The sequence below is a fragment of the Cynocephalus volans genome, chromosome 2 (genome assembly GCF_027409185.1).
Source record: "Cynocephalus volans isolate mCynVol1 chromosome 2, mCynVol1.pri, whole genome shotgun sequence".
In the NCBI taxonomy this organism is placed as follows: Eukaryota; Metazoa; Chordata; class Mammalia; order Dermoptera; family Cynocephalidae; genus Cynocephalus; species Cynocephalus volans.
The window spans coordinates 216,579,316-216,600,305 of record NC_084461.1 but is presented as its reverse complement, the minus strand read 5'-3'; the positions used below and the strand labels follow the sequence as shown (position 1 = coordinate 216,600,305).

General features: G+C 46.7%; 1 protein-coding gene across 20 annotated transcripts in view; it reads right to left on the bottom strand.

The window, feature by feature from the left end:
- The window catches only part of IKZF1 (IKAROS family zinc finger 1), a 75,335-nt gene that overhangs the window by 30,972 nt on the left and 23,373 nt on the right, over positions 1 to 20,990 (bottom strand). The gene's annotated exons all lie outside the window — the stretch shown is intronic.

Below are 20,990 nucleotides of genomic sequence, written 5' to 3'. Positions count from 1 at the left end.
TTCCAAACTTTCTGACCACATGCCCTCCCCCTTTTTTTCCCATGAAAAACTTAATAAAATTCTGGGATAATGGGCAAACAGTTTGGCAAACACTTTCAAAGTTGTTTCTTGAAATGACTTGGCTTAATCATTTCCTAACAAACCCTTACTCTTCATCCATGTATTCTGTCCCCTTATAGTCCAAATCTAACAGGTCAAGTCAGTATCATGTGTCCTGCCCAACAGAGCTGCCCTAAAGTGGCTGGTCTCCATGCGGATGTACTTGACGGCTGGCAAATGATCAGTAACGTCACACCCACTTTATAGTAACCTGTGCTCTTCTTGTCTCCATTGAGCTCCAACCCTTTACGTAAACATTAAGGCCTCCATTATTGTTATTCTGTGTCCTGGGGTGCTACCATTTCAGATAATGAGGAAAAGGCTAAGGTGCTTTAAAGGGTAAATATTACCTTTTGAACACAGGGACGTTACATAAAACTGATTAAATGACATAACGCTGAGATACTGGTGATACTGATATGGTGCCTAAATATGACTGGATTTGAAAGTTAACTTCTAATATGTCCCCTCAGCTAAACAGCAGTAGCTCAGTCACCGTGGTATGTGTGACGATGAATTTACTGGGGGCAGGTATTCATGTCTACTGGTAAATTGGGGAGTAGAGAAGCTAAGAGATTAGAATTGAGCACAATTTCTCTAAAATGTATCTCACCATCAAGAAGCATAGCTTTGTGCAGTCTTGGGTAATCAACATGTAAGCCTTGAAATACATATTTTAGTCAGGATGTTTCCACTCCACACATTGCCATTTAATGTAAAGACTATTACAACACATTCCTAGACATTCAATGTGAATCACTTTTCAAGAGAATCACTTTTTTGCCTAGTGCAATTCAAATTAACTTGTTATTTTTTGTCCTAAATATTAGATTCCTTAAAAGTTTTAAAAATAAAACATAGCGGTAGGCATCGAGCTGTTCTACACTTGTTCACATACTGTGTTTATGCACCCAACTTCTGAGTTCAGAAAAGGAGGTGTATGTTGTTCTAAATGCACAGGTAATTGTGTCCGAGAGCAAAATGTGAAGACCCGCTCTTCTCTTTGCTGAAGTTCAGTGTCTTGCTTTAGAAATGCCAGGTACTTAAACTTTCCACAAACAGCCTTTAGTCCTCAGCATTGTCCTATGAGGCAGGCACTATTGCCATTTTACCAGTGAGCAAACTGGGACCCACAGGAAGTTCTGGAGTTTGCCATCTTGGTGGTGAGCATATCAATATGCAAATCTGAGGCCATATCTTGTTAACACATGACAGTCAGTGTTCAAAACACACACTGTCCCCACGCAACCTTCCTGAGTGGTAGAGGCTTTCTGGAAGCTGTGTTTCTGATGCTTGAGAGACACTGGAAAGTGTGTACGTTACCGCAGCTGTGCACACACTCATCTGCACGTGGGCACACTGAGTAACAGTGCATCTCCCAATAGAGTCCCCAAACGGTGAAACGGTTGCCAGCCAGTGGCTTGGCAGGTGTGGCTGCTATGGACTCCCTGGCCCCGCCCTGCATGGCCCTCACTGAGCCCAGATTCCCCACACACATGCAGGGCAGGGACTGAACAAGGACACAGAGCAGGGAGTGGGCACTGTGGGCACCGAGAGCTACGCCCGAGCCGGCTGGCCTGAGCAGCTGTACAGTCTGAGGATATTCCCACGTTGCTTCTGGCAAGTGTAAAATGGGCTGCACGAGGCTGCTTGTCACTCACTTGGGGAGATTTGCAGGTGCAGATTCGTCCTACCCCTCAAGACAGTCCTGCTTTTAAGTCTGAGACCTATGGTAACGTTGATCCTCTTGCTCCTCATAAGAAGTGATCACTGGTGGGCCAGGGAAGTTGTTATTCAGTGATTAACTCAGCCTTATCCTTGTGCCTTCAGTAAATTCCAACCCAAATTTCAGGCCATTGTTTTGTAAAAGGGTGCAGATAAAAACATGCATTCAAACTTTCTCTAATTTTCCTAAATTCCATGAAATACATTCTTCTTATCAAGAGCAAATTTAATCCATCTGGTAGGAATCTATTCCCAAAACTGTCGTAAGCATTTTCATATAAAATGCTATAAACACCTCAGATTCTGAATCCAATTCAGATTGCCAAATTGATGAACATTATGTGCAAAAAAAAAAAAAAAAAAAAAAAACATGAATGCCCATGAACCACACTTTTCAGTTTGCATTTAGCATATAATTGTAAACTTCTGATGCTGCTGTCGCCCTCAGGAGAGGCTAAAACACTCGAGACTTTCAAAATGACAGGGAGAAGATCTGCTCCACTTTCAGGCCCAGAAAGGACACTGGCAATTTTCTGAGGAGGGTAGACACATTTGGATTTGTATTTAGGAGAATTTAGAAATAGGCTACAGTTTGACTTCTACAAATATTCTTTAAATCATATTAACCTTTCAGTCACAGCTAGATCATTAGTCTCTTACTAACTTGCATAAGCTGGCTTGTAGCAATCTTGGCAATGCCCACGGATCTGACATTTCACAGAAGGGCATCTTAATCCTGTGACTGAGCTAGCATGAGAGTCACCAGGCTGGGACAGCAAAGGATGGATGGGAGGACCAGGTACCCCACAGAACACTGAGGGCCATGTTCCTGCTAGAGTACTAGCTACATGCTGAACAGGTACCAAATCTAAAAGCTTTTAAAATCCCTCCAGACCTCAACATTTCCTGGATGGGATACATTTGTTTTTAAACCATCCTATAAGTTTTGGAGCATCAGTGTCAGTTGTCACACCTAAGCTGGGGACTCCTCAGCAGCTCCTACCACCACACACCCAGCTGTCAGTGCAGAATGGTTCGACTCTGTTGTCACTTCTGTCCCCCCATTCCACCTGCTCCTTCTTGTCAGACTTCAAGGTCCTGCTGTGCAGGTGATGGTGTCCCATGCTGCCCTATATCCTGCTTCGCCCCCAGCATAGCACCTTCCAGCTAACAGGCATGCAAAAGGTGGTCAAAGGGGGCAAATAGAAACAGCCCAGGGCCCTGGACTGTGGGACCCACCTGGGCTCAGTTCCCACCTCTCTGCTCTTTCTTCTCTCCCCACCCCAAACAAGGCCACACACAGTCAGAATGCACAGCCTTCCCAGACCCAGCTCTCCCTCCTGCATCCCCATGTGGATTCCATCCATTCTAGCCTCATGGGCTCTGAGTTCCCTGGAGACATCAATGGCATCCCATCCCAGCACAACCAGGAATCCACGGCCATCACCCAGGCAAGGCTGCCCAGGCCACCTGGCCTCCTGCCTGGGCTTCCTGTGCATGGTATGGCTCAGGGATTGGAGGGTTTGCATCTTGTGGACCTTGCCTGCAGGCTCCCCTCTCAACTTGTTCTGCCCATTGCACTGAGATCATCATAAATGCTGCTCTTATAAAGTCACATCTACTTCCAAATTTCCCACTGGTCTTCACTGTTACAACAAGACAAAAATGTTGTCTTGTTTCAAGATGCTCCCACAACTGGTGAGCAATGACAGTCTCTCAGCAGGTGATACTACTAAAATCAAAACCCAAACACCTCACTTGTAAATACCCTGCAGTTTCCATTTAGTAGTGTGTTCACTCACTCCGTAACTAAGCCTCAGTCCTGAGGGGAACGTTACCTCCCAATCCCAGCAGATCTCTGGGTACTGGATTGCAGCCCCTCCTCACACCAGCCCACCCCTGTTCAGGTAGTAAAGCTTCCCCGCCTTGCAGGACTGGAGACCCTTCAGGGCATGTTCATGCTCCCACCCTGGGGATGCCGATTCAGAGACCAGACCTCTCTCTTGGTGATAGGAGCCTTGTCCCTCCATTCCAGAATCTCTGAGACGTATGCCCAGTGCTGGAGCTTGCCGTGGGTCTCCAGCCCAATTCTGCGCTCAGACAAAGAGGCTGTCACTGAGGAGGACTCTGCTTCCCTGCTTCCCACTTGCTCTCTGGCATAACGCCGAGGAGAGATGAGGTGACCCTTCAAGGGATGCTGAGTTAACAAACGTCTATGACTTTCTGAAGATAACCATCACAGCTGAACATTTTCAGAAACCCATTTACATTAAATGACATTTTTTTCAGAATATGTGGCAGAAAGCATTTTATTTCTTATGGTGCTTGCTAGTGTGTTCCCAGGAAACCCAGTGCTGTAACAGAGACCAAGCCAGTGACGGGGAAAAGCATCCTCGCCACCTCTCTGTTCAGTGTTGCGCTTTACTTTAGTCCATGTGAAGTGAGCACTTGTGGACTGCTCTCTCATTCATTCGCATGGGTCCTCTGGCTCCTTCTGGCCCATGTGACATCACATGCTGCTGTCACTGAGCCTGACACTCCTAGTCAGCAGGAAACGATGGTGGTCATCCTCCCATAGGCAGGAAGAGGCACTGGACAGGGACGCAGGCACGAGCTTCAGGGCCATGGGCAGTGGTTGGCATTGGCTCTACCTCCCACCAGCTGTGCAAATTTGGTCAAGTGCTAACTACCCTGCACCTCAGTGTTCTCATCCACCAAATGGGAATAATCATATCTGCATTATCAAGTTTAAGTGAAGATTCATGGTTATAAGATCCTTGCTCTTTAGCAGGCACACTGAGAAACAGCACTGTAGCTACTGTCTTCATAGAAAGCCACAGGCAGACAAAGATAATGCCTATCTTCTTGTCAGCAAAGACCTCAGGGCCTGTGGGATTAGCTACACCCAACCGACATTCACCAAGTGTCTTAAGGGGAAAAAACAACAGGAATAGGGCTTTGCAAGGCCACCGAAGGCCAGGAGCAAAGGCAGATGCTCTCAGGGCAAATGCCATGGGCACCTTCGAGCTCTGCATCTATCTATGTGGTCTCCCCTTCAACTCCAAAGGCCCTGGGGGTACTCACAGCGGACCCGTCTCAGGGCATCACTTGCCCTCACGGTGTTTCAAGGTTACTGTCAGGACAAGGGACAATTTTGGTTGCTTCAAATGGGACATGCCAAAATGTCAAAAGTCACTCTGCCCTACTTCAAATTTCAGTTGTCAGATCTACCTTCCAGAGCATGAGTCAATGTAGAGAGCGCAACAGAAGACCAGGGTCAACCAATGTCTTCTTCCTCCTGATGTAACACAACATTGCCATAATTTTAACTTTTCCCCAGTGAACTAAATAGGACAGAGAAAGTTCTGATAGATAAACCTCTGGCTCAGAAAGATAGAAATGGATAAAGGCTGTCTCCTAAAGAACAGAAGTAAACAGCAGGTTCAAAAATGATGGCTCTATTTATGGGATTAGCTTCTAAATTACTATTTCCGTACCATTTGCAACCTTTCTAGATCCTGAGATTGGAATGTTCTCTCACCCACCTTCTCAAAGGTATTTCATGTCAGCCTATTTCCAGGCCTGGGATCTCCCCAGAACCACAGTTTGGGAAAAAACATTCAGTAGGTTAAAGAACAGGCTTAGGGATATTTTCTGAATGCTATATCCTTCTTTCTTTTTCTTTTTTTTTGAAAGAAAATAATATTTTTGTAAAAATAATATTTGTTTATTCTAAACACATCAAGCCTACAGAAATACCCCGATGTCCCATTATTTAAGGAAAATCAAGTGAAAAGGACAAAATGGAAAGAAATAATAATAAAAGCAGAGGGAGCTTTCTTCTAGGGAAAAGAGATATTCAGGCAATAAATAGGGCTGAAGAAAGTTAAGAAGGCTGGAGGAATAATTATCAGACAGATTTTGTCATGTGCCACGGGAGGGTGCACTGGTGGATATGAGTGAAAAATTAAATTTTATTTGGTTTGTCATTCTAAATTGTATCCCAATGAGGGAAATGTATACTGGACTATGTAGGCCAAAATGATAAGGGAGGGAAATTCTACTCAGTAACTGAGCTGCACACAAGAGTGCTGGCTGTGCAGACGAGCAGGATGGCATCCCAGAATGTTTCTGTGACCAGTAGACGTGCATGGAGGGCCATTTTCCTCTGTCTTGGCCCTGCAAGGACAGGCAGAGGACACACTAGGCAAACACTACACACTGCATGGCAGGGATGGCAGGCCACATGGGCAGGCGTGGGACTGAGGAGCCGATCGGCTGCTGGGGCATGTGCTTTAGCTCATGTAACTGCGCGTGTGTTTTGGATGTGCTTTGCCCACAAACACGTTCTTGAGGAAGCAACAGGCTGAATTGTTGCTTCCAGTGTCAAAGGAGTTTGGCCAAATGAAGGACTGAAGACTAAAGGAAATATTTTGACTGTTGAACTTGACCCAGCTTCCTGAAATAGGACGTGCACTTAACACATGGATGAAGGATAGGATACATCACTCTTGACTTAAAATGAGGAAACACCTGCAAAGAAAGGACTGAGAATCTCACCCCAAATCTGTTGCCTTCATCCCCCAAAGTGATCAACTGAGAGAAGCCCAGGGCCAAGCTCCACGCTGTCGAACACTCACAGACATTCCCGCCCATCCCCAGAACTGGCACGGTGTCAGCCCCTAAAGATTCCAGAAGCCCAGGCCCTGCTTCAGGGAGGCCAGAGATAAAGTAATCTCCCCCAGGACACACACGGGGTGGACCCTCTGCTGTCCTTCCCTCCCAGAAGCCCAACGGGTCCCTGTCAGAATTCCAGGCAGAAAGTGACTTAGCAAAAGAGGAAGGATGGGACGGCTGACACAGTGGCTGCACGACCCTCTCGACCCCGCCGCCCTCAACCCACAGACTCAGCCCTGCGCATGTGCTGTCTTCAGATGGCTGCTGATCTTTGAGGAAAAAGGGGTGTTTATGTATTAATCATGTGGGAAATGCTGGGGGGGTCAGCAGGCCTCGGGGGACTTTCCTACACTCCAGGTGGAGATGTCGCCTTTGTTCCTGCCAGGGCCATTTCTTCCCATGCTCCTCCCAGAAAGCACATTTCTCAGGCTCCAGCCAGGCGGTTTGCCGGTGGTAGGAAAGAGAAGAAAACACAAGCCAGCTCAGCATGTGTGTAACTGAGCTGGCCGTCTGTGAAGGGAAGCAAGGGCTGAGTTTGCGAGCCTGGCTGGGACTGAGCACGTGAATTGGGGATACCTCTGGCCTGGTGTGCTAGCCTGCACACATGTGTGTGTGCACGAGGGATCCTGTGTGTGCATGTGATGTGCATGTGTGTGCACGTGTGCACCTGTGTGTGTGTGTTTACACATGGCAAAGATTGCTCTTGCTACACTTAACAAAGGCAGCTCAGTGAAATGGGAAGAGAGTACATTATGTACTGTGACTTTCCATTAAGAAGGACAGTGATGGAGACAGGTGGACAGCAGTCCCCACTGTTCTGAACATCAGATCACCTCCTGTGCTCAAGCTACGTTCACTAGACCCCAGCTCTGTGAGCACAGCCTGCGGACAATGCCCAGGAGGTGGACTGGGTCTCTACGTACTGACAAGTCATGATGACACTCATGTGCCCTCCACATCTTAACCAGGAAGGTTCCTGTAGAGATTTCTGGACAAAGCACTGGGACTTGGGGCAGAATTCTATATCTGGATGATAAAGTCACACAGTGGCTCTGAGAAGACATAGACAAGAGATGTGAATGCTTTAAGCCCTTTAGCGTTGTGTTGACTTTTTGCTAACCTGGGTAAAATAAACTCCAAACTCTTTAAAGCTTCCCCCCTCTCTTTTTAAACTTCCCTTCTCTCTTCCTCCACCTCCCACCCCCCACCATCTCCTAGCCTTTAGCACTATGCTTTGTAAGTGCCAGGCGTGTGTTATGTCATGGAACCCTGGGGTGTCACTCTCAGCACTGGCCCTAGTGGGCTGCTCCGACCACCGCAGGAGCCGTGGAAATTTGTGCACAGAGTGGCCCCCGTGCCTCCGAGTGGCTCTGGGACCTGAGAGAATCATATTACACCACCAAGCCTCAGCTTCCTATGTATGAAACTGCATACATGCCAGTCTCATGTCTCCATACGAATAGAGAGTCACAGGGCGAGGACGCCAGGCCCAGCACAGTCATCGGCGCTCAAGCAGGGCGAGCTGCCCCGCTCCCGGCCGTGGCCACAGCCTTCATCTGAGACTAGCTCATTACTCAGAAACCTCTGACTTCCTGGCATTTCTGTCAAAATCTCACATCTCTTGGGAAGAACCTTCAAATGCCACATATTTTTCCTAGTAGATATCAGCTGTTTCTGAGGATTAGAGTGTCTCAGAAAGTCCTGTCCTTCACATCAGCAACACTTCTTCGAAATAAGGGAGGTTCCTCCCTGTCTTTCCCATCTTTCTAGCCTTATGATTCAACAGCCATTTACTGGGAAATATATGGAAATGACCGGTTTAGGTCATCAATTCTCCCTATTTAAAAATCCAAGAAGAAGTAAGCGTGAAATATCTAAGTCGAGTTGACTTGGTTAAAATAGCTGTGCCCATACGAAGCTATGAGCTTTCACTAGGTGAAGGGACCACGCTAAGTGTTTCCTATACATAGGTTTTTCTAATCCATGAAGTGCTCCATGAGGAAAGTGTTACCCCCACTTCACAAATGAGAGAAACAGGACTTAGAGAGGTCTCCTCACCGGCCCAAAGTCACCGGGTAAGACACAGGCAAAGCAGGGATCGGAGCCAACTTCAGGAACTCCAAAGGCATTTTTTTCGTAGCTCCTTTATGCCCTTCCAACTCCAGAACGGACTTCTGCAAACCTTCCCAACCCAACAGTTAGTTACAAGTTTATGAAATGAGGCCCTTAGAATGAGCCACGGTACATATTGCTGGAGGAGCCGTGTGCGCGCAGAGCCCGAGTAAGCAGCTGGAGAGATTAGAAGAGGAAAACCCTGTCTCTGTGCCCAGGGAGCTTGCAGCCTGTGAGGCGTGGGAGGTCGCACCAGAACATAGGGCCTGTGTGACCACAGCAGCACAGAAAGGGTCCTTGGCTCTCAGGAAGACAAGGAATACCCATGGAGGGAGGACGTGGGAGTGTTAGTTAGGAGAGGTCACGTAGTGTTGGGCCTCCCAGATAGGTGGCATTCAAAATGAGAAGGGGAATAGGGAATTCCAACCAGTGGAGGTGTGGGGCCACAGCAAGGGTGGTCCTCCCCCACAACTCTGGCTCAGAGAGACCTGGGGACAGTGATCGGGAGGCAGGGGGTATAGCAGGCTGGGCCCAATTCCAGAGGCCTCTGGAAGCTGAGATGAAACCCAGACCCCTCCTTGCTCAGTGGAGTCACATCAGGGAGCTAGTGTAGGGCGACTGGTCTGGTCTGTGGATGGTGATTGCTGGGGGGTGGGGGGTCCATCACAGCACCCCACAGACAGAAGAGGGAAGTTGGGAGCCAGCTGGGTAGTCTGGGAGAAAAGCAGGATCACAAGTTCAGTCCTGAGAAGCTCAGTCTTAGGGGCCTGGGCTCCCGAGGCAGAAATAGGCACCCCATGGCCCTGTGCAGAGCTGCCCCACTCACGGGCCACTAGGCTGCCAAGGAACACTGTCCAGTGGGTGCCAGGAGCCCCAACTTCTCCATGCAGTCCTCTGCCCCCCACCCTGTCATCCTCCTCTCTCCTCATCCAGATGCACTGTCCTGCCCCATCTCCAGGAGATAGGGCCCAGGAACAACGATTGTGACACTGTGCTTGTGTGTCATATTGTAACTGGGTTTCCACATCCTCCTGGCTATATTGTAAAAGCCCTAGAAGAGGAACAAGGGTGAATAATGAAATATAGGAATGCAGGAAAAGAGGAAGCCACTGAGAGACACCAGCCCAACTGAAATATGAAGAATTATGGAGAAGTGACAGAAAGGGAAGTAAGAGCAAGGAATTGCATTGGTGGCTTAGCAAAGCGTACACACACACACACACACACACACACACACACAAGAACACACATGCACACATACACACACACAGAAGAATACACACGCATGCACACACAGAACACACATCCACACAGACACAGAGACGCATTCACGCACACAAAGAACACACATGTACACAGACACACATGCACACAGACACTTGCACAGGGACACATGCATACACACACAGACACAGATGGATGCGCACACACAGTCAGAGATGCATGCATGCACACACACACAGGAAAACACACATGCACAGACAGACACACACACAGAACACACATGCACACAGAAACAGAGAAACATGCACACACAGAGAACACGTGCACACACACGGAGATAGAGACCCATGCACACACACACACACACTCACACATGCTCACACACAGCCTTCTTTCATCTACACCAAACTTCTAAAGAGTATGAGTGCTCAGTTCTTGGCCTTGGAGGGAGAGTAACAAGCCCACTTTGTGCGAGTCTGCCCTGCACTCCTGCCCCTCAGCGGCACCTCAGCGGCGCTAGATCCAGAGGGCCCTGACATTTCTAGTAGGCCATTCGACTTCTTTTGTATTTAAAAAGCCAGAGTGAGAACATGGTAAAACTTCCTAACATTATAATCAAAAATTTAATTTTAGGACTGAAGCAAAAAATAAAACTAACAGAACAGAAAGCATAAATATGTTCAGGTAGGTAAATGTAAGGATCTCCAAATATCATTTTTTAACAGGCAAGGAGCAAAAAGCCTGAAATCTAGGGAAAATGAGAACAAAATAGTGAATTGACGCATTTGCGGCATTTTCTGTTTGTGGAGATAACCAGTAGCAGATCTTTGAGTCTAAGGCATCCTCACCAGAGGAGTTTGGAGGTTGCTTAGAAAAAAGTCCTTATCTAATGTTTTCACAAGCCTGTGGCAGGAGGGGCCAGGGGCCCAGCCCAGGAGGTCTTCCAGCCCGTCATGCCGACAGAGGCCTCTGCATTCTGATGGAAAGTTCCCTTACTAGCGCACGTTTTAGAATTAATGCACCCTTTCCCCCTCTTGTTTTCCAAGAGAAACATCGGCTACCCCAAGAATGATTATTGTTTTTACAGGAAAATACTGATTATCCATTGAAACTTTAAATTTGAGTGCTCCCTTCTGAGGATTCTTTCCATTTATGTATGTATGTATGTATGTACGTATTTATATATCTGCAAGCTAACACATTAAACTTTGTAATGACTGTAAAACAAGAGAAACTGCAAGCTGAGTAAAACTTGTACAAAAAGTTTTGACCACAGCTCCTCAGCACACAGCCCAGGGAGCACAGTTTTCAGGGCCCTGGGGAGGACTTCCGGATGCTCCCTGTCTCCTGCCCTGCAGTCTGGCCCTTGGTGGATATCAGGCAGTGCCTCGATCATGCCTTAAACATGACCCTCTCCTACTGCTCTCCACCCTCCAGCCCTGCTCACTGATGACGCGGACCTTATAGGCACCTGACCTTCGGTGAGTTTCTGCTCAGGGGAGGGGAAGGAAAGCTCAGACCTCTCGGTCACTTCCCTGCAGAATGGAGGCGGCCAACTGCAGGGGCTGCCCAGGAGAGAGGCTTGATGCCTGCCTTCTCCACCTTCTCCCCAGCCCCTGGCCATGCTCCTCTGGGCTCCCTGACGGCAGGTGTTCTGGATTGCATTTCTATGCTTCAGGTATTGCTTCTACTAAACATGACTTTTTGACAGTGAAATGTAACACTGAAGCTGTCCCCACCTGCCACTGAAATCCTAAATACTGACCATATTCCCCCTAGATAAACCAGTTTATTCAACAGACATTTATTTAACTCTATGGGGTACTAACATCTGTGTTAGCATCTGTGCTGAGGGCTCTCCAACCCACCATGGGGAGTCACCTCTGTGACCACAGGGTCTGTAACCAAAGGCATGGACTACTCTTAAAATTAGTTACCAGTGCTAGGAAAAAGAAGGGCAGAAATACTAGAGAGGGTAACAGGAGACCCATGAGTCCAAAATTTCAGCGTTCTCTCTTTGCTGTCAGTTTTTGCAAGCAGGTTTCTCAACTCTGAACCTTGTTTCTTTGTTCTGTCTAAACAAAAAGCACATGGAACAGAGACTGCTGCCTTGGATGTCGTACCAAGCTGCCTGCTGCCTCTCAGACTCCCTTTGTCCCGCCCTCAGCAGGGGGGTGCCCAGAACCCTCACCCCAGCTCTGATGCTTGAGTGTTTGCTGCCTGGGCATGCCAGGCTGCGGGAAGGGCTCTGCTCACACAAGGGCAGCTGGAAGCAGAGGCTGCCCACCTCCACCAGGTTGCCCTGCCAGCCGGGGCCCGATCAATCCATGCCGAGGGCCCTAGGGGGAACATAGCCCAGTCACCCACCACGGTGACCAACTGGCCATGCATCTTTGCACTGGTTTTCTCTTCCTCATCCCCCCCTGCCCTCCAGGATCACCTTTCGAATGATCTCTCTGCTCACAACACCTGGGCTCGGCTTGCGCTGGAGGGAGCCCAGGCTGGGAGAATCACTGCCCCTTCCGTGCCAGGGAGAACTGCCAAAGACACAGCTCACAGGCACAAGAGGCAAGCCTGGGGTTTTAAATCCCGAGTGATAGATGAGCCCAGCAGAGCCCACAGATCAGCGCCACCCAGGCAGATGCTATAGGGCAAGTTCTCCCTTCTCTGCAGCCTTTTGTCATTACAAGCATCCAGACTCTGGGCCAGACAGGGTCCCAGCATGGATGGGTCTCCTTCTTACAACAGAGGCGCAGCGAGCAGGAAAAAGCTGTGACAACTGCCTCCTCCCCACAGAGCAAGCACAAGGCCCTTGGAAATTTACTGCTCACGAGGAGACACATGAAAGAGGCTTGTTGATACTTTTTAATAAATAAAACTGTTAGCAACTTACTAGTAAATTTAGAGATTCACTGAAAAGAGAATCCCATTAAATAAAAACGACACAGTTGAAGATTTATCCTGAAGCAAAGACGGCATCCACCAGGCCCTTGGCCAGCAGGCCTCTCGTCACAGCCTCTGGTACCCGCAGTCCTGAGTGCACCTGGGAGCTCTGAGTCTTCTGGCCTGGATGTCCTCACCCACATCACCAGAGGACTGGGCCCAGATGGTCAGTCACTCCATTTGGTGATGTCAGAGGCTGGAGGCAACTTCTTTTTCTGTTCTCTGTCATAGCATCATTACATCCATTCCAGAAATAAAGGACAGGCCAGCAGATGTATGTGGGCTCCATCATCAGGCCTATTTGGGAGCTATGGTGACATGGGAAGGATCTGCAGCTAAAACAGCTCATCACAGCAAGCGTGTATGTAGCTGGTGGGACCAAGGAAGAAGAAAGACAGGTCGCTCTCTCTTTCTCACTTTTTTTTTTTTAAATGCAAGTGTCCTGAAAGTCCCAGAAACACGGATCTGCAAATTCCACTCAATGCTGGAGGAAGAGGATGGCCCCATGCTCCCACCACGTCCTGTGTCAGGGTGTGGGCACAGAGTCATAGGGACCACTCCTGCAGAACCTGGGCCTTCATTTCTTTCTTTTATTTCTGTGTCTTTTATGAAGAGATTCTACCACAAGCTCTAAGCAAGGAGAAGAGGCATGGAAGCTGTAACCTTGCTTATGAGCAATATTTCATTTTTAGCAAATACAGTATAACAAAATTCTAAAAATACGTAAGAAGGGAAAATACATATTATGTGTAACTCATAGAAAGTTTTACCCTCTGCAATGACAAAATTCTCATTTAGGTTCCTGATTCTGCCAAGCTATGTCATGGCTGAAATCCAAGTAAAATAAAATTCCTAATAAACAATAAAAACACATTTGCACATTAGATAAAGAAATGTTTCTACTATTTTATTTCAACCTGGAGGCTTCAGGTTTAAGTGAGAGAAATGCAACAAAAATTTAAATAGAAAGGATGTGAATAAATGACCCAAAGAGGTTGAAAATGTCATCTCTTTGGCTTCATTCTGAAATGCTAAACTTAAATACATAAACCTGAGATGAACAGTCACCGGATGGGCTCACCCCCTTCCACTGACACTGTTCTTACTCGGAAGTCACACACATCCATCTGCATTGAGTAGTGACAACAGGTCAAAAGTGAGAAGGAAAGTAAAACCGACCTCTAAGGCAAGCAACCAAAGAGAAGTCAAACCCCTGAACTAAAATTCACAAGTTTATTCATAGGCGAGTCCCTCTGGCACTCGCTGGGTGCTTATGCCCTTACTTTAGGCATAGCTGTAAAAATGATTAAATGGTCTTTTCTTAATCTTCAGCAGATTAGAAGTTGCAAATTAGAAAGCAAAGTTAGAGACAGAAAACATTGTCGAAACAGATGAGCAAATTCAAAGCCAGGATCGGTCAGGGCACAGCTACAAGCTCTACGCACAATGACTTTTTCTGGAGTGAAGTTCTGGACTCTCGGGAGACCAACGCAAAGATAATTTCTGGCCACGAGAAGACTACACATCTGCAATCTAGACTGTTGTGGAAAATCTAGAAGTCAGTACTCTGCTGCACTGGAGGCAAGAGAAACATGTGCTGAAGGGAGGAATAAACAAGAGAATGGGCAAGCGAATGCACTGATGATACAACCCTCCCTCCCTGCTCACTAAGTGTGCACTCACAAGTGAGCTCCCCAAAGTGCTGGAGCCAGTATTTACAACAGTCAACTTCAGTTAGGAAGAGCCAGTTCAAGTATTTTCAAGACAGCCTTTTAAAAATCTTGAAAGAGACTGGAGGTATCCAGTAGGTTCTAGGAAGATTCCTCATCCAAAAGGGTTAAAATGCACTGAAAATAAAATGGGGCAGGCTGGAGTCCTTTAGAAAATTTAGCCTTGAAGAAATGCTCCCTCCTGCCAGACGCTAGATTAATGAGCTGTTGGCGGAGGTGGCCATGAACATGTGAACATGCGTGTCAGGCCAGGTAGAGCCCCAGATATCACAGGGGCTCCAGGAACATTTGCTGTCATGATGGGCTGCTGGCTGGCTGGCTGAGCAATTTCACCTGTGACTGGGACAGCAATTTTTGCCTCCCAGATCCATTTTTTCTGTGCACGGAGACTGTGGATCTGATTGCAACTATGTGCAAAGTGCATAAATGTCAGGTAGAGGTAAATGAATTTGGTGTCGACTGCTTCCAGGGTCCTGATGCCGGGAAAGTAGATGTGGAGGAAATAGAGAATATTCTGAGATTAAAAACAGGAAATGGGTGAATTCAGTGCCCCTTCTGGGAAATGATGAAATGAAATGTGTTTCAACCTTAAGGTGTAATCATGCAAAACTCAGTTTATCAAGGTTCTGAAGATATATGATTTCTCACCAAGATAAATGACTTTTTAAAATTAAAAAAAACCCCCAACTATTATAATGATTAAATTCATCCTCCATATCATAAAAATATAATGGTTAAATCCACACCCCCACTGCCGATATTATAAAAATACATAAAAAAGAAACAGTATCTAATGGACAGTTGTCATGTGGTAAATGTTTCAGTAATCTCAAATCAAAATTTACAAAGTTTATTATCAGTTTGTTTCTATTCTTTTATTCAGGGATGCAATACACAAACTGAATTAAACAACTAGAGTTACCGTGTTAAAACATAAGCTCCTTATGCTAGAATGCACAGCTAGTATTTAAAAAACAGGTCTTAAATCTTTAAATGTATAAAACAGAGGCCCACTCTGCTCGCCTGATCCTCTTCGGCCCCTAGGCATAACCGATGGTGCCACTACCCTCTGTTAACCGCTGAAACCCAGCACGTGGGGAAGCCGCAGTACCAAGAGCCCAGCGTGTCCGGTGATTTCTTTTCACAGACTGACACACAGAGCAGTTGTACAAATTGTACTAAAGATCTACATTTATGAGTAACCAATGCAAATGAGAAGGAATGAAAGAACAGAAATGATGGGAAATCTAACAGCATAAATAGTTTTACACTTCAGTGACACATTTCTAATGGTTGAGCGTGAGGCAGAGTCATCTGTGCGCAAGGTAAGGTCATCCTTAAGAGTCTGCTGGTGTAACGTGCTATCAGAACTCAATTGATCCTCCCGCCTGCCTGCCTCTGAATCCTGCCTAAGGATTCTCAATCCAGCTGCAAAGTCACCTGCAAGCAAACTCTTCTTTGAAGATCGGGGGAGGGTGTGAGTTGCTGGTGGGTTCAGAAACGCTACCCGCTCAGTTCACTCAACTCCCAGAAGGGCCCTGGAAACCAAATCTAGCATCTGTGCCATGAAAGCCAAAGGTGGGGGGAGATGGCGGTAAGGAGGGAGAGTCTGTACAGTCTTCTTGAGAAACAGAGACAGGGATCAGCCTGGGCAGCTGGGCTCCTGCTAAGGAGGTGATGCAGGGAACCCATGGGTGTTTGGCCTGGTGTGTATCCCAGGAGCTCAGCCCACGGTCCTCTGGAGCACAGGGCATCAGCACATGGCCGCTCAGACAGGAGGGGCAGCTAGATCAAAGCCACAAGGTGGCTACAGGATTGAAAGCCACGCCTGTCCCCAGGGTGCACGGCCACCACACACACACCCTCGTCCTCCTATCACTGCTGAAGCACCTCTACTGACTTGGGGATAACTGCATTTGTTTCCCACATGGCTTCTTATATCTAGATTTGGTATTTTCCAACCTACGGCTTTTCTGAATGAATTTATAAAATAAGTAAGACAAGCTGTCTTGTTTTCAAAGCCTTGACTCGAACTTTGCACGAAGGGTCCCAAACTTATTTCTCACAGACCTCTTAACATGTTTTAAAATACAAAAATTAATGATTGCAATGTTACAGGATTTTAGCCAGGGTGATACATGTTATAAGATGTCTTGATAAAAGGCAATAGAAGGAATGGTTCAGACCAGCAATTATTTGGGGGGAGGTAAACTATCCCGAATAACTCCCCATCCCGTTCCCCAACACTCCCACCTCCCACCTCCCACCCAGCTTTAAACTGAGCAGCCATTACTGCTTCTGGAATACATGTATGGAAGGGCTTCTCCAACGCCAGCCCTCCCCCCAGGGCCTTCCCCTCGGCCCCTGTGTAAAGCGGAGCCGGCCGCAGAGCTTCTGTGTCTACACCTGCAGTTCCTTGGCCCACAACTGTGTTCACACTCTGTTCCTTTCCCCCATCAATTTCTTTTAAAATTTACCCATTCTTGAAGGTACAGAATATATGTCCTATCTTCTAAAAAGCCTACACATTTCTCATCAAAACCAATTTCTCTCTTTGCTTATTTTGTGGGTTTTTATACTTCCGCTCTAACATTCTGTATATTCTCCCTCCTTAGAAAGAGTCAGGCTGTCCTTATTCATCCTTTTGTGCTCAAAAAATATTTCATGAATAAACTGATAGGCTGGATATCACAGTCAAAGTCTCCTTCCATTTACTAATGCTGTTGGCAATACAATACCAATCTGTCTCAACGTGTCATTCAGCTAATATTCATTCTTTTGGTGGGAACAAAGGTCATCAATTCAAAAACAAATGCTTAACATAAAAAATGGTAACAACTAGGGGTCAAAACAGCCAGAGATTTAATATCTGAAAACTTGTGTCCATACAAGATGTGTGATTGGAAGATCAGTTAGTTAACCTTCTTAATTGTATAAAACAGCCAACCCATGACCAAGCGGGAGACTGGACAGCTCCAGGTAGCGAATTGCATCTGTAGGCCGGCCAGGGGCCAGGCATTGCTGGAACCTCCCTCGCCTGTGGAGCAGAGACAGCAGAGCCTGCCCATGGCTAGGACGAAGTCCCCTAAACTGACGCCACTGCCAGTTCTCTCTTCTCCTCCAGGTGACTCAACCTTATGAAGTGCAGCACCCCTTAGCAACTTCAGCGGTGGTGCTGGTGCATCTTATTAAATGAATGGGCACTATGACTAGGCAAAATAACAAAGCACCGACTGAAACCGTTTCCTGCTGACCCTCTCAAGTGCTGTCTTGCTACTCTGCTTTTCTCCGTGCCTATCCTCTGAGGAGCTGTGGCCCTGCACCGCCCTGTCCCAGCAGTGCTCGGCCTGCGGGCTGCTGACACAAAATGGCAGCCACCTGGTGCTCAAGAGGCCAGGCCCGGCACAGGCTGTGGGGGCGACTACGGCTCAGAACCTGCCTCTTGTTCTAATCTTGGGACCATTGTAATGAGGAAGCAGCACCTGAAAGAGGTGTTTTACCTCAAAGAGTGTGCCAAAAATAACTTTCTCAATGTACATATCCCACTCTTATTTTTCTTTGTGAGGTGAGAATTTTGCTAACGGCCTACTTGTGGGGCATCTCATGAAGTCAACAAAGTCAATGAACCTTCTCCTGCTTCAGCTTTGGCCAGGACTTGCTCACTCTGTCCCGGGGAGCCCAAAAAGGTGGGATTGTCATTTCCAGAGGCAGCAATTTAAAACTTCAAAGAATTATTTTTTCTGGCACACTGAAGACATGAATTCTTTTCACTAGTTAACTGTGAAGGAAAGGCTGACTGATGGGAAATCAGCAGAGACGTCTCTCAGATAAGAGAATTCTCTTGGAAATTCCCCTGGTATATCACATGAAAATCTTGGGATTTTCTTTATTCTTTCTAAATAAAGTAGGTACTTCATACTTTGATGATAGTAAAACATCCCTCCCTCCTCTCCAGGCCCCATTTTCTATGGACCTTGGAGCATGAGCCTTCCTGACCTAAAGAGTCGGGGAACATGGGACACGGGGTCTCCGTTCACAGCAACACGATGCTGTGTTCACCACAAACTGTCACAGAGAGCCACTGCACACCTATGACTCTAAAGCGTTCTTTCTACCTGGTTTCCCTTTCACTTAATCTTTCTAAGAAATCATACCATACCTGGGGTATACCACCTGCCCCTGAATGATTCACAGAACCATGTGATAGGCCATCAAACATTTAAACTGAGCTCTGGAAATTCTGGATTTCAGGAAAGAACAGATTTGTCTCAAGATATTTTCACTCACAAAAGTAAAAATGAAATTCAATTAAAAGTCTGATACGCAAAGCTACTTGTAAGACTAGAGCTGGAATAAAGTAGAATTGAAGGCGTATTCCTATGCGACATTTTTCTGCTTTTGGTTAGATGCATGGTGTGATTTGTGCTTCCTACAAGGAACTCGCAAAAACTCAGTTTTCATACTACAAAAGCGTGGCTTTGACCTTAGCTTGGTTCCCTGGCACACCATCATGACCTGCTTCCTTCTGCAGGTGCTTGTACTGACAGTGAGCCAAGGGACGCTAGAGGAGTCAGGATCAGGCGAAATGGTGTCCTTAGCAGCTCAGGTATGCCAATTTCATCTTTTAAAAATTATTATTGTAACAGACTACAAGATTGTTAATAAACAAACAAACAAACAAACAAATAAATAAATAAATAAGCTTCTCAAGGGTAGCAATTCTGTCTTCTTCATCACTGTCCCTGCATCTGGCATATACAGTATTTCCAAAAGATCTTAACAGGCTGACTGAACCAAACAAGATGATGATAATGGCCAGTTCCTATCCTTCGACCCAAATATCAAAAGCACAAACACAGGATGAGAGAGGTAAGTCTTCAGAGCTGTTCCTGAGAAACTGACTCATGGGTTCTCAGTTGACAGCTAACATGGGTCCTGGCTGTGGAAATCTAACCTAATTTTGTTTGTGCACATGTGCTGCAGTAGGAGGAGCAAGGAAGGTGATATTGCTACTTGGCTCTCTGCCCCTCAGAACTAGAATATTGTACAAAGTTCAGAAGCACTGAAATGTGTCTAATATTCCATGGTTTCACAGACTACCAGCAGCGAGTTTCGCAGAATCCCACAGTTGGCTTTAGCATGCTGTCTTCCATTGCATCCTGAGGGCAAAGGAGGCCACACGAGCTCCTCCCGAAGCAGGGGCTCGTTTTTCTCTTTCATTCTGCATTCTCTGTTGAGGCCAGGAAGGTCCTTTGGGTGCCATGATCTAGGAGGGATTCAGGCATCCCAAAGAATACCAGGGCAGAGTGAGAGCAGCAGGAGTTAGCAAGGCCAATGTACTGTGGGGTTTATTTCATTATATTCTGAGGAAATGAACACACTTCTGCCAGGAGAAGGGAATGTTTAGAGGGCCTACTGTAGCTGTCTTCAGTGACGGAAGGGCTCTCACACTTGAGATAAGAGAAAGTAGTTATATTGCAGGAGGTCGCAGGAATGGATCAAGGTAGAAACAGATTTAGTTCAGGACTTTTCCAATAAGAAGTCCTTCCCTAAACCTACAATGGGTCCCCCGAGGTGTCAGAACTGGCGGGCCAATCACCTGTTAAGGATGCTGAAGAAGAACTTAGGCATTGGGCCTTCCATCTAGTATGCTTTTTGGGAATGAAGATGTCTCTGCACAGGAGCAGCAGAAGGTTGTGCAAACAAACCGTGCACTTGGCCAGCTGTGGGCGCTGGGGGTGCAAGGAAGGTGTCAGCATCAGAAGCACTTCTAAACTTTTACCCATTTCATTCATGTGCAGACAGAAGCTGCTACTTGCCTTTCCACTAGGGGAATGGTCACACTGCAATCAGCACATTCAGTAGAAGCAACCATGAACTCCAAGGCATCAAGCTAAATATTTTCATTAAATAGTTTGATTAAGCCAGATGTTCAAACTCAGGCAGAACTGTTTATAGGACAAGTAGATAGTTTATTCTATATTTGTTTCTATCTTTCCCCTTTTTACCATTTTTTCCCTCTTCTGGGCCGCATCCTTCCTTTCTTCCACTGAAATGTAAACTCTTTGACCCTGGGAATCTTATCTGTCTTGTTCACACCTGGGCCCAGCAGGGAGCCTGGGCCACAGCAGGTACCTAACAAGCACCGGTCTCATTAACTGATCCTCCATAAACCAGCTCAATCTCCACCTCCCGCTTGGTTCCTTGCATTCTGGAATGCTGACACCACTCAAAACCAGGTCATTTCGGCTCCACATCTGGCAGAGACTGAGGTGCAAGGGTACCATTTAGGTCTCTGCAGTTTATTTACCTCCTCAAGGGAGCTGGTTCTTACACATCTTTGATTTCCTATGACATCTGCTCCAACAGCTTGTAATAGATTTAGTGACTGTCCTCTGGAGACAATACAGTTCTGAGTAACATGTCAATAAACATTCGGACCTCTTTTTGGTTTTCAAGACTAAAGAGGAGAAAACAAAT